This window comes from Elephantulus edwardii, unplaced genomic scaffold, assembly GCF_000299155.1.
Source record: "Elephantulus edwardii isolate Elephantulus edwardi_28Jun2011 unplaced genomic scaffold, EleEdw1.0 scaffold00079, whole genome shotgun sequence".
In the NCBI taxonomy this organism is placed as follows: Eukaryota; Metazoa; Chordata; class Mammalia; order Macroscelidea; family Macroscelididae; genus Elephantulus; species Elephantulus edwardii.
Window position 1 is genome coordinate 7,590,692 of NW_006399829.1, and position 14,040 is coordinate 7,604,731.

The following is a 14,040-nucleotide window of genomic DNA, read 5'->3' on the forward strand; positions in this document are numbered from 1 at the left end:
GGGATTCTCATTCTTCTCAATGTTAGCTATCATTTATTTTTACCCACACAATCAAATGCCTTTACAAAGTCAATAAAACTACAGAACTAACTCAGTATTTCTCAAGTTGAAGAAACTGAAAAACAAATGCAAGCCTGGGGTTGAAATAAGTAGGGCTGCTCCAGGAAAAAAAAGAAAAATCTTTAATGATCCAGGAAATAGCAAAAGAAAATGGAGGTAGATGAGATACTCTCAGAACCAGCACACTGTGGTGCTGGGGAGTGAGAGGCCTTGAAATCGTTGCAAGGGAAACTGCTTCAGGAGGGATGCTTGGCTGCCTGTGGCACTAACCCACAGACCCAAGAGGATGAATGACTTCAGGAGAAAGGGCTGTAATCAATCCCACCACCAGCACACTGTGATGCTGGGGATTAAGGAGCCATAAATTCCTCCGAAGGGAAACTGCTTCATGAAGGATATATGGCTGATGTGGGGACCACACAACAAAGAGAACAACAGGATTTCAGAGAGAAGGTTCAAATGAGGTAGTAGAATCACTACCAGAGGCAGAATACTGAAGTCCTAGGGAAGGAACTTTCTGCCATATCTGTGGACAGAAGCCACTCCAGTTCAGGAACCTGGTCACCCCACTCTGCAGAACAGACTTCAGGGGATGAAACTATGATAGAGCAAGATTCCTGCAGGGTTGCACTACAGACTAGAAAGGATATGAAGGACTGAGAAAAGGCAAACTTTCCCAGTCTACAGGTCCAGAAAGAATTTCCAATAGAACAAGTTGTTCCTCTCCATAAACAGAACACGTTAGGTGTGTAATTGACATCATAAGAATAAAGACTTGTCAACAGCTTACAGAGACACAATAGAAATGACCTAGCATATACAAAAAAAAAAAACCCTGCACATCATGTCAAGAAAGCAGCAGAGAGATTCAAACATTGTGAAGAAACAAAATAAGCCTTCTTCTGAAAAAGCAGAATATATTGCATATCCAATGATTACCCTAGAAAAAAGAAGACAGAATAAACACATTGACACAGAGTCATATGAACAGCCATAGCAGAAGGTACAAATGACGGAAGAGAATGGAAGCCATAAATTTAAAAAAAATAAAAACCACACACACACACACACACACACACACACACACACACCACAAAACAAATAAAAACCAAAACCTTAGAGATAGGGAGCCAGAGGAATGCAAGCAACTACAAAAGAAAGGCCAAAAAAATGGAAGAAAGACTTGAAATTATAGATGAAGAGGTACAAGAACGTAAAAATCATCACAAGACAGAGAGGGTACAACCTATAAAATATTGACAGTAGCATAAATGCATAAAAAATGTGATCTTGAAATGGCAGAAGATTCCAACATGCTGGAGGAATGAAAAAGCAGAAGAGAAGAAATGGAACAGAGAGTCAGTGAGCTGGAACCCAAGAATCTTATTGGGAACAGACTAGGAGGGGGGAGAAAATCAGAAAGGAGGCAGAAGGAATCTACATAAAACATTAGAATCATGTGGGATAACATCAAAAGAAATAACATGCATATGATTGGAATTTCAGAACATGAGGAGGGCAGGGAAAGCTGTGAAAAGTTATTAGAAGAAAACTTCTTCTTGGGTGTCATGAAGAATGAGAAAATCACATTCTAGAAGCTCAGTGAACCCTAAGCAGACTAGATTTCAAAAGTAAAACATCAAGACATATCATAGATAAAGACATAATACTAAAAGCAGCATGGAAGGTGAGGGTGGAAATCAGAGAAGAACCCATAAAGGAGAACCAGTTAAATTAAGTTTTGATTTCTTAGTAAAAACTAGTCGAGCAAGAAAACAATGGGATTGAAGGTTTAAAAAGAAACAATTGCCAGCTGAGGATGTGTACTCAGCAAAGTTGTCCATCAAAAATGAAGGTGAAATTAGGTCATTAGTAGAAAAGCAAGAACGTAGGGAATTCATGAAAATAAGACCAACTCTAAAAGAAATAATGAAAGATATCCTTTACACAGAAACACCAAAGGAAAGGGAATGGTCCATAGTAACCAAATGCAGAAGAAAAAGAAACACAGAAAAATGGTGGTGATAAAACCTGGCCTGTCAATAATCATACTTAATGTGAATGGGTTAAACACACCAATAAAGAGAAAAAGAGTAGCAAAACGGATAAAAATTGAAGCTCATTAATATTTTTCCAACAAGAGTCACATCTAAGAAATGAGGAAAATGATAGACTAAAAGTCACAATCTGAATAAAAATATATCAAGTAACTGGCATCTACAAAAAAGCAGGCATGGCAATACTAATCTCTGATAAAATAGACTTCAGGATGAAAATAACCATAAAAGAAAAGGAATGACATTATATAATGATTAAAGGTATACTGTTGTTGTTATGTGCCATCGAGTTGCTTGCGACTCATAGTGACCCTATGTACAACAGCCCTAAACCCTGCTCTAACCTGTGCCAATCACACTGCCTCCGATCCACTTATCCCAATTACCCCAGTCACTGAATCAATCCACCTCATAGAGGGCCTTCCCCTCCTGCGCTGTCCCTCCACCCTCCCAAGCATGATGTTCCTCTCCAAGGATCAGTCGCTTGTCCAAAGTATGTCAAAGCCCTAGAATCCTTGCCTCCAGTGAGCAGCCTGGTTTAACCCTCTCCAGAATGAATCTGTTTGTTTTCTTGGCAGTCCATGGTACATTCAATAGTCTTCTCCAGCCCCACAGCTCAAAGGCATAAATTCTCGTTCTATCCTCCCTATCTTCCCTCCCTGATGCATAACAAGTGATTGCAAAGACCGTGGCCTGTATCAGACATACCTTAGTCTCCAGAGTGACACCACTGCTTTTCAGTACTATGGAGAGGTCCCTAACCACAGACTTTCCCATCATAATACATCTTTTAATTTCCTAGCTGCTGGTGCCAAGAGCTTTGACTGTGGAGCTAAGCAAACTAAAGCTGTGAACAATCTCAATCTCTTCACCACCCATCCTGATGCTGCCAATTGGTCCAGTGGTGAGAATCTTTGTCTTCTTGATGTTGAGCCTCAGTCCATACCTAAGGCTGCAGTCCTTGACTCTCTTCAGCAAGTGTTTCAGATCCTCCTCAATTTCAGCAAGCAGTGTTGTGTCATTTGTATAACACAGATTGTTGATATATCTTCCACAAATCCTGACACCTCACTTTTCCTCATAGAGCCCAGGCTCTCAGATAATCTGTTCTGCCTACATGTTGAAAAGGTATAGAGACAGGACACATCCCTGGCATATACCCTTTCCAATTTTGATCTAGAAAATATATGTTGGTCAGCATGAATGCACCAAATGATAAATCAGCAAATTCTTAAAGTTTAACAGACTTGAAGAAAGAAAGAAATAGCACCACAACTGCAGTAGGAGACTTTAACACACCCCTTTTACCAAGGAATAGGTCAACTAGAAAGAAATTTAACAAAGATATAGAAGATCTAAACTATAAAAAGCCAACTTGACATTGTAGATGTATTCATGGTATTGCACCCAATGAAAAGTCAATTTATATTATTCTAAAGTGTGCAGGGCATGTTCTCCAGAGTTGATCATATCTGGCAACAAAAAGCAAGCTACAACAAATTTAAAAACCTTGAAATAATGCAAAGTTATCTTTTCAAACCACAACACCATAAAACCAGAAAAACAAAGAGGATAAGGCTTATAAAACCACCCACATGGAAGTTAATAACACCCTGCTATTGAACATAGATAGCATGGACCATGGACCACCAGAAGGACAAATAGGTCTGTCTTGGTGAAACTAGGCTGCTCCTTGGAGGCGAGGATTTTAAAGCTCTGTTTCACATTAATTGAGCAGGTGGCCAGTCTTTGTCAAGGATATGATGCTTGGAAAAGAGGAGGGACAGCACAAGAGAGGAAGACCCCAGATGAGATGGATTGAAACAGTGACTGTGGTAATTGGGGTAGATGTGTCAGAGCCAGTGAGTCTGGCTCAGGATAGGATGGGGCTCAGAGCTATTGTACATAGAGCCACAGTGAGTCAGGGGTGACTTGGTGGTACAGAACAACAAAGAACATGATAGGGTTATAGAAGAAAAAAATTCTGCTACATAAATTATAATGAAAATACAATATACCAAAATATCTTGGATACAGCTAAGGCAGTCCTCATAGGACAGTAAAGCAAAGACATAAAAAAGGAATAAAGAAGCAAAATTATTGAGCTAACTCAACACCTCAATCAAACAGGAAAAGAACAACAATCTAACCCAATTGCCTCTAGAAGAAAGGAAATTATAAAGAGCTGAATCAATGAGATAGAAAAGAGAAAAACAATCAGAATTATCAATAAGACCAAGAGCTGGTTCTTCAAAAGTGTCAATATGAAGTTAACACAACTTTGATTACTAAAAGTGAAGAGAATGTGAAGCACTTCATAATGAAGATCAACGAACTCCGTGATAAAGTCCTTTCTATATGGCAACACAAAACAAAACTTTTTACAACTGCATCAATAAGGAGCATAATGATAAATGAGAAAAAGATTCAAGTTATCAAGGATTTCATTTACATGGCTCCACAATAAACATCCATGGAAGCATCAGTTAAGAATTAAAAATGACAAACTTCATTGGGCAAATCTGCTTTCAAGGACCTCTTTGTCTTATGGAGGCCCAGGAGTATTCTGTAAACTTTTGTCATAGACTCTTGTCTGAGACGGTATTGCCAGTTGTTTGTTTCCATTCTGTAGCTCTTCCTCACATCCTGATAACCCAATTACAAAATGGGCAAAAGACATGGAAAGACTTTTCATAGAGGAAGATATTTGAGTGGCAGGCTCCTGAAGAAATGCTCAAAATCATTGGCAAATAAGAGAGATACAAATCAAAACCACAATATGGTACCATCTCACTCCAGTAATAGTGGCAAAGTTTAACAGAGCAGCAAGTAACAGATGTTGGAGAGGATGTAGCGAGAAAGGAACTCATACATTGTTGGTGGGATTGTAAAATGGTGCAACCATTCTGGAAGGCAGTTTGGTGCTTCCTCAAAAAGCTGAACATAGAAATTCCATATTACTCAGCTATTCCACTACTTGGAATATACCCTGATAATATTAAAACTGAGGCACAAACTGAGATTTGTATACCAATGTTCATAGCAGCATTATTCACCATCGTAAGAACATGGCAACAGCCCAAATGTCCAACCACAAACAAATGGATTGAGAAATTATGGTACATTCACACAATGGAATGCTATGCAGCATGCAGGAGCAATAACTTTGTAAATTATTACCTAACTTGGGAGAGACTGGAGAGCATATGCTGAGTGAACTAACTCAGTCTTGCAAGAATAAATATTGTATAAGAACGTTATTGTAGAAGGAGTATAAGGATCCAGGATGGGTGAGAAAGGCTGGAAGCAGAGGGATATGGATGTACAGTGGGAAGGGGGGATTAATCATTGGATTTTACAATTTGATAGGGAAGGGGGGATTAATCATTGGATTTTACAATTTGATGGGAGAGTGAAGGAAATGGAAATAATTTTTTTCAAATTTGTATTAGAATATCGTATTGTTTGTAAATAAACTAGTGGAAAAAGGCCAGCTTGGGGAGGGGCCAGGAAGGGAAAGGAAGTAAAATGTGCAACAATGAATGAATGAAAATCTAACTTTTCTGTAAACTTTTGTTAAAATTACAATTAAAATTAAAAAAGTTCTATTTTAAAAAAAGTACCTCTTTCAAGTGCTAAAAAGCAAGGATGTCTGTTTAAAGACTGAACAACAGGTTCACCAGACCTGTTGTTGTTTTTATTGTATACCATAGGGTCAGAGCTGACCCATAGCTGACCCTCCAACAGGTTTTCAGAGGCAGTTAATTGCACAGGAGGAGACTGCCTCTCCTTCTCCTACAGAGCAGTTGGTGGCCTCAAACTGCATGCCTTTGAGACTGCAAGCCTCAAAGGCTGTGGCCTCTTGCCACTAGGCCATCAGAGGTCCCTGCACCAGACCTAAGCCATGGTAATTCTAATTGCTAGATATACAAGGTAAAGCTGGATGATAAATAAGAAAAACCAATGAAAAATCGATGACTTGGAACTGTGCTATTGGTGAAAAATGTTGAATTGTCCAGGGACTGCAAAAAGAACCAATAAATCTGTGCTGAGGGAGGTACAACCCCAGTGTTCCTTAGAGGCAGGGATGGTGACAGTTTGTCTCACAAAATGTGACCATACTTTTAGGAAAAGGCCAATTCTTTCTCCTCTGTCTTTGTAATGACCTTTTCCATTCTTCTTGGATGCTTTTCCATTCTTCTTGGATGATATTCTTGATATCCTCCCACGGCTCCCCTCATCTTAGTTCATTAGTGTTCAAGGACTCAAACCTGTTCCAGAGATGGCTCTTTGTTTTTTGTTTGTTTGTTTTTCAGGCGGGAAAGCTTCAAGGTCAAATTTTGTTTTTTGTGGATTTGATGTAACACTATCTTTAGTTTGAAATTGCATATGAGTAGCTGATGGTAGATTCCATACCAGCTCCTGGCCTAGTTTTCACTACTTATATTGAGCTTCTCCCACGATCCTTTCAACAGATTTAATGAATCTGATTCTTGTGCATGCTATCAGGTGAAATCCATGTGCATAATCTGAAGTTTATGTTTATATAAAAGGTATGCACAATGAATAAATCATTGATTGTACAAAATTTCATCATTCTATCTCCTGCCTCATTTCTGTCACCAAGTCCATGTTTTCCTTCTTCCATGTTCCCAACTTTTCTATCCCAGTCACTCATTATTATTATTAATGCATCTTGGTTGCATGCAAAAGTTGGTGGAAATTATCAATTTCATCCTCTTTGGCTCTAGTTGTTGGTGCATATATTTGAATGATAGTATATGTGCATGGATATTATGGACATTATGTTGTCACTCACAACATTTTCTTTCAAATAGATCTAGAAATGACCTTTTTAACTCTGGATATGACCCAGTCTTTCCTCACTTTTTCATCTTCAGCATAGTGGATTGACTCAAAATGTCTCATTCCAATCCATCTCGTTTCACCAATCCGTCAATACTTATGTGTTTCATTTCTTTCTTAATAACATTCAATTTTCCTACATTTGTGATTCTCACATGTTCCAATCATTTGTCTTCTCACAAGTGTTCTTCCTCACCTATATTTACGAATTCGAGGGCTCAGCCTCAAGTGCCATATCTGCTAGTCTACTCCAAGGTGCACCTGATTCAGGCCATGAGCTTCGCAATTACTTGCTACACATCAGAGAGTTGGACAGTGATTAAGGATGACAGAAGAAGAATCAATGTCTTTGAACTATAGTACTGGAGAAGAGTCTTGAACATACCATCAACTGCCAAGAGAACAAACAGTTTTGTCTCGGAGAAGGTGAAACCAAACTGCTCCATGGAGGCAAAGATTTTCAAGTTCCATCTCACACATACTTTGGGCATGTGGCCAGGAAGGACCAGTCTTTGGAGACGGACATCATGCTTGGAAAGGAGGAGGGACAATGCAGGAAAGGAAGACCCAGAATGAGATGGGTTCACACAGCAACTGAGGTAATAGGGTTATATGTGTCAGAGACAGTGAGACTGGCTCAGGGCTATTGTACATAGGGTTACTATGAGTCACAAACAATTACTCATAACAACAACAACAGTCTTTGGAAAGAGACATCATGCTGCTAAAGAGTCAATGAAAGAGAGAAAGACCCCCAATGAGATGGACTGACACAATGTTTACTACAATGGGTTGGAACATGACAGAGATCATGTGGATGGCACAGAATAGTGCAAGGTTCAGCTCTGTTGTCCATAGGGTCACTGTGAACTTTCATCAACTTGGTGGCACCTAACAACAACAGTACTTGATTCTTTTGGAAATCCTTTTAGGTTTAATCTTAATTCTAATCTCTGACTCTCAGCCCCTCTTTCATCTTCCCATCTCTTTCAATATTGCACATGGTTAATTTTATCAACTTTGTTTTCTAGTCCATTTCACATTAACAGCTGTTTCCAGTCTGCTACTCACCCAGGCTATTGTATTTTTAAAGTCCGTAAAAAAATACTACTGAATATAAAAGTTTCATTTCTTATAGTTTTAATATTTTCCTTATTCTTTTAAATGGTAGAGTCTAATTGGCAGAGACGTAGGGTTACTTGCTCCAGAGAGCATCATCAGAGCTCTCTGGCACAGAATCCCACTCTACATTCAGCCCCCTCTGGTCCTGGTATACAGGGATTTTATTCCTTTCTGATGTCTTGGACATATATTAAAAATGTTAACCAGTCTCTCCAGTTTCTTCAGCACAAGGGTCTCCTGTATAGTGTGGTCTAACATTATACTAAAACTATTCTATTTTTAATCATTCTCCTCTTTCTTCGTCTTCCTGTCCAAACCATTTAGTACATTTTTTTCCTACACAAAAGAAACACTTTGTGGAACTTCATGCACTATTAAAATTGTAAACAAACAGGTGGTGTGGAAAGGTAGGCTTTAAAAGTTGCTGTCATAGTGAGATAAATGGGATAGGATAAAAGAACTGCTAGTGTTATCCACTAAACTATTCCAAAGCCTCTCTGAGTTCCAACTATTTCCAGAGGCCAAGGACTAATTTAAGAAACCTGGGAGAGAGTGTATCTACTATGGGAAGTAGTGAATGACACCAGTCTCCCAGATGAACAGCACTCAAACCCAAGAATAACAGCTAATCTTGGATACTCTCCTCTGAAATGGATTGACTGTCCCTTCCAAAATATATACTGAGTTCCTAGCCCTTTTATCTGTGGATGTGATATGCTTTCTGAAGGAGAATTTTAATGTATTATGTTAACGAGGGAGTTCTGGCAACACAACCCATCAAAAATTGTTCTGTTAACTCAGAGGCCACATGTTTCTTTAGGGGTTCTAAACCACTAGCTGCTTCAAGGGAGAAACACAGGTAAGCTCTTCCTGTAAGTTACAGCCTCAAAAATGCAATGGAGGGTGAATTATGAGTCAGTTTCAACTCAACTGCAATTCCTTGAGGGAGTGGGGTTTTTAAAATGTTTTGTGTTAATGAGGCATATTTGTGGAGGATGCATCCTAAAGCTAATCATTTTTGAGTTCTTCACTAAGGGACAAATGGGGTATTACTTAGTGAAAGCCAAGGCCACTTCAGGGAGCCAATGGACTTTTGGTCTCTTTCCCATTAGTATTGCTTAAGGAAAAGCAAGTGGATTATATCTGCAGTGAATGAGACTGACAACAAAATAGGACAGGACAAAAACGACACTTCTACTGGTGGTTGTGGTTGTCAGGTGCCGTTGGGTCATGCATGACACACAGTGACTCTATAAACAACAGGCTATTCCTTGGATAGGGACATCATGCTTAGAAATTGGGCCATGGGTGAAAGAGAGGAGGACCCTCAACCACATGGATTGACACAGAGACTGCAGCAATGGGTTCAAGAATGCCAGAGACTGTGAAGATGACACAGAATAGGACAAGGATTCAGGTCGGTTGTTCATAGGGTCACTAGAGTCATACTTGATTCAATGGCATCTAACAACAAAAATAATATGCTCAAAGTGTTTCAAATGAAGCTTCTCCATCTTTGCCTCCAAGGAGCACGCTGCTTGCACCTTCTCCAACACCTTCTGTTCGTTCTTTAACAGTCTGTGGTATATTCAGTACTTTTCTCCAGTGGGGAGAGGGGAGAAGAGAGTAAAGTTCATGTCGTTTTGTCATGTTAACTTAGCTAAGTCTCAATCCAAATGAAACTGCACATATTGCATAAATATGAATACCAAAAGATTCATGGAAAATCTCATGGCTTTGTATCTTACAGAAGTAGACTATCTATGCTTCTAAACTTGGATTCCAGATTACCTTTTTAAATATATTTTAATTTTTAAAATTGTGATTTCAATAAAAGTTTACAGAAAAGTTAGATTTTCATTCATTCATTGTTACACATTTTCCTCTCTACCCATCCCAGTCAACTTAAAAATAATATTCATTCATTGTTGCTTTATCTTCTCCATCACCTATACCCGTCCCCTGGTCCTCTTTGCTATGCACCTCTTATTCTGCACTGTTGTCATACAAATAATTCCCAATCACATATTCCTTTTAAGCAGATTATCTTAACTATGAATGTAGTCATATGAATCAAATAAATGGGAACACAGGCTTGATTGGGAATGGATACTATGAATGTGTGGGTGGTCTGGTAAACAAAGTTCTTGAAAAAGAAAAACAAGGAACCACGGTAAGAAATAAAAATTAAAAAATATAAACTCATTGAGATCAAGTCAGAATCAAGACACCCTCCAGTAGGTTCACAAAGACTGTATATTGCATGACAAGAGAGAGCCCATCTTTCTCCCACAGAGCCACTGGTGGATTTGAAACACCAAATGCTGTCCCTTTAGTTAACAGAATAACCATCACCCACTAGTACAAGAGAGCTCCCTATGGCAAGAAAGAAAGTTGGCGGGGGGGAGGGGGTAAGGAAAGGAGTTTAAACTTAAGATTTTTTTTTTCTGTAAAAGATAATTTATATTCACATCCAAATGAATTAAAAAATCTAGATGCTCCCTGGATTACAAATATCTGATTTACAGACAATACCTACTTGCTTTTTAATCTTTATGCAAATTTACCTTCACTTTAAGATAACTGAACCAGACAACCAAGCAGATATATGTACACCCATGTTTATTACAGTTTTGTTCACAATAGCAAGGAGTTGGACACAACCTAAATGCCCATCAACAAATGAATAGATAGAGAAGCTGTGCTAAATTCACACAATGGAATATTAAGCTGCATTGAAAAACAAGGAACTCATGCAATATTATTCAAAATGGGTGACCCTGGAGGACATTATGCTGAGTGAAGTTATCTCAGTCAAAAAAAGGATAAAAATACTACATGGTTCCACTGTTGTAAAACAGAACTGACATCGGGACTGGGGGGAGACTGAGAAAGACAGGATAAATAATGTATACTGCAATGAAGCAGATGAGGGAGAGAACTGTTTAAGAGGAATATGTGGTTAGGTATTTTTTGTCATGACAAAAATGTCATGAGTCCAGACTGAAGGCTGCATAGTGGACTGGACCTGGGGGGAGGGTTTGTAAAACAATGAAAGAATTTTTCTCTTACTTTTCTAAGAGGGTAGTGTACTGAGGGCGAGGAGGGTTGGGAGGGGAGAAAAGTGCAACAATGAATGAATGGAAACCCAAAGTCTCTGTAAATTTTAATTGAAATTAATAATAAATAAAACAAAAAAAGAAACAAAAGATGACTGAACCAATCACTGTTGTTGCTTTTTACCATCCAGTCAGAACCAAGCCACAGAAGACCCTTCACCAGGAGACTGCCCACCTTTCCTCTGTGGGGCAGCTGAGTGTACTTCTGTGTTGCCAGCACAACGCCTTTCCACTAGGCCACCAGAATTCCCTACCTGCAGTTAATTCTGCATCACACGCACCTTCCCTTGTTACACGTGCAGCAATTAAATCCTTGAAAGCCTGCAAATCTGTTCTTTCACTAAAGCAAAGCTAAATAAGAACCATCTGCAGCTGTTCTGACTTACCTACAAATTCTTCAAGACACTCTTCGAAACAGATTTCATTTTTAACTGGGATTGCCTGAGAGAGTCTTTTGAGAATTCAGAAAAGTTATAATTTTAATTTATGTTTAATGTTCTCAATCAACATCAATTAATAAGTAGCATGATTTAAGTATCAAGGAATTAGAAAAAGATGCCATTTCTCATTAACTTTGAGACACATATTTATTTATGTACAGAGTACAGGAAATGCTAAGGATCCTCTCCCTCGCCAAACTGAAGAGGACTTGAAATATTTGCTCCAGAAGATCAGGACCTGCAGCATTCAATATGGACCACATTACAACACCAAGGGGGAAAAAAGTATTACTACTGAGTCAATGAGCAGCATCATGATAGATGAGAGAAGATTGAAGTTATTAATGGCTTCATCTTACTTAGATCAAACATCAATCACACCAGCAGTCAGGAAACCAAAAGACAAATGGCATTGGAAAAAATCTACTGTCAAGGACCTCTCTAGAGTGTTAAAGAGCAATGATGTCAGTCTGGAGAATAGACTGCACCTGATCCAGGCCATGGAGTTTGCAATTACTTGCTATGCATCAGACAGCTGGACAATGACTAAGAAGGACAGCAGAAGAACTGATGCCTTTAAACTGTGATGCTACAGAGGAGTATACCATGGACTTCTAAGAGAACAAAGAGGTTTGTCCTGGAGAGGATGAAGCCAAATTGCTCTTTGGAGGCAAGGATTTTGAAACTACACCTCACATACTGTGATCATATTGCCAGGAGGGACAATTCCTTGGAGAAGGGCATTATATTTGGAAGGGTAGAAGGTCACCACAGTAGACAAAGATCCTAGATTATCTGAACTGGCACAGTGACTCTGATAATGGAGTCAAGTGTGTCAGAGACAGTAGCTTGGCTTAAAAATAGGGCAAGATTCAGAGCCATTGTTGATAGAGTCACTATGAGTAGTAGTCGACTCTATAGCACTTAACAAAAATAACAAGTGTGGTCCATAGAGTTGTCCAGTGAACACATAGGCTGTGTTTATCTGTGGTTTAAGTCCACCAATCACTCCTAGGACAAATGAGGAGCAGTGTTCTTTCATGAAACATATAGCTTCAGAAACCCAATGGAGGGTCGGCTATGACTTGGAACAACAATGGAGGGATTTTTTGTTTGTTTGTTTTAAAAATTAATTCCATATTTACATTGCATCTTCTAATGAATAAATGTAAGAAGCAAAGCTCAAGTCAGATCATGTGGAATTGAATCCCAGATTTGCAATTTACAGCTGTGTAAACTTGAGCAAAGGGATAAATCTTAGCTTCCTCATTTTATCATAGGAATAATGACAATCTTACATTGAGGAGTCAATATGAATGGAATGGGTTGGCATTAAAGCTTTGTGAGTGTTTATAACTTAATACAGACATTTCATTTTCTCTTCATGAGAAATGAGAAAGTTACATAATGTGGGTAAGACTAAGAAAAACTGGATGAAATAGGAAAAGAATAGAGCACTTCTGCTGCCACCTAAGGCTCAAGGAACAACACGCGTGTAGTTGTGCTAGAACTGCAAGCCCAGCTCACTGGAGGACATTATGCTGAGTGAAATATCACAGTCACAAAAGGGCAAATACTGCATAGTGCCACTGACATAGGGGTTTGAGGGGAGACAGAGAAAGATGGGACAATTTATGTATACTGCTTTGAAGCAGAGAAGAGAACTGTTTAAAAGGTATATGATTAGGTATTATTGTCATGACATGAGTCCAAAACGAAGGCTGCATAGTGGAGTGGACTTGAGGGAGGGATTGTATAACAATGAAAGAATTTTTCTTCTACTTTTCAAAGAGAAGAGAGAACTGGGGGGAGGGGTGGGCAGGGAGAAAAGAGCAACAATGAATGAATGGAAATCCAAAATCTCTGTAAATTTTCACTAAAATTAATAATAATTTAAAAAAAGACTGAAATCAATAAAATTTTGTAAACTGACATTAAGCTGTTGTTTGGAACTTTGGTAGGATTAGACATTGAGACTAAAGTAGTAGAATCCTACAATAATTTGTCTGTATGTGACATTCCAAGGGTTATATGGAATTAGAATTATGAACCCATTGTCACTGAGTTGATTGCAACTCATATCGACTCAGTAAAGACAGCAGAGCAGTACTACGGAGTTTCCAAGGGTGTAAATCTTTACAGAAGCGGAGTGCTTCACTTCTCTCTTTGGGGGCAGCTGCTGTGTTTGAAATGCCTACTTTTTGGTTAGCAGATCAGTTCTTAACCCATTATGCTATGACGGCTCATGACTGTTGTTAGGTGTCACTCAGTCAGCCACAACTTAGCGTGACCCCACGTACATCAGAACAAGACTTTGCCTGGTTAAGCACCAGCCTCAAAATCTCTGCTGCATTTAAGCCTCTTCTTACAGTGTTA

The 14,040-nt window shown here is 38.9% G+C and overlaps 1 protein-coding gene across 1 annotated transcript in view; it reads right to left on the minus strand.

Moving 5' to 3' along the window:
- Nucleotides 1-14,040, minus strand: part of PLCXD3 (phosphatidylinositol-specific phospholipase C, X domain containing 3) — a 307,803-nt gene that overhangs the window by 149,964 nt on the left and 143,799 nt on the right. The window lies entirely within an intron of this gene.